Here is a 225-nt window from a genome sequence, read left to right as displayed (position 1 = left end):
GTTAACATTCATCAGTCTGAGCTCTGATCCAGTGTCAGGCAGCTGATCTCCATTCAGAAACCAGTTAAACTGGGCAGGAGGTCTGGATCCAACTGAGCAGGTGAGGCTGATGTCTGACCCCACAGCAAAGTATCCTTGTGATGGAGATAATATCAAATTTACATTTTCTGGACCATCTAAATTTAGAAGGAACAGAGAAAATTTTTATTGTATAAAAAATGTATA

The sequence above is a fragment of the Haplochromis burtoni genome, unplaced genomic scaffold, assembly GCF_018398535.1.
Source record: "Haplochromis burtoni strain Fernald_Lab_line unplaced genomic scaffold, NCSU_Asbu1 Contig_2318, whole genome shotgun sequence".
Taxonomy (NCBI): domain Eukaryota; kingdom Metazoa; phylum Chordata; class Actinopteri; order Cichliformes; family Cichlidae; genus Haplochromis; species Haplochromis burtoni.
This window is presented reverse-complemented; position numbering follows the sequence as displayed.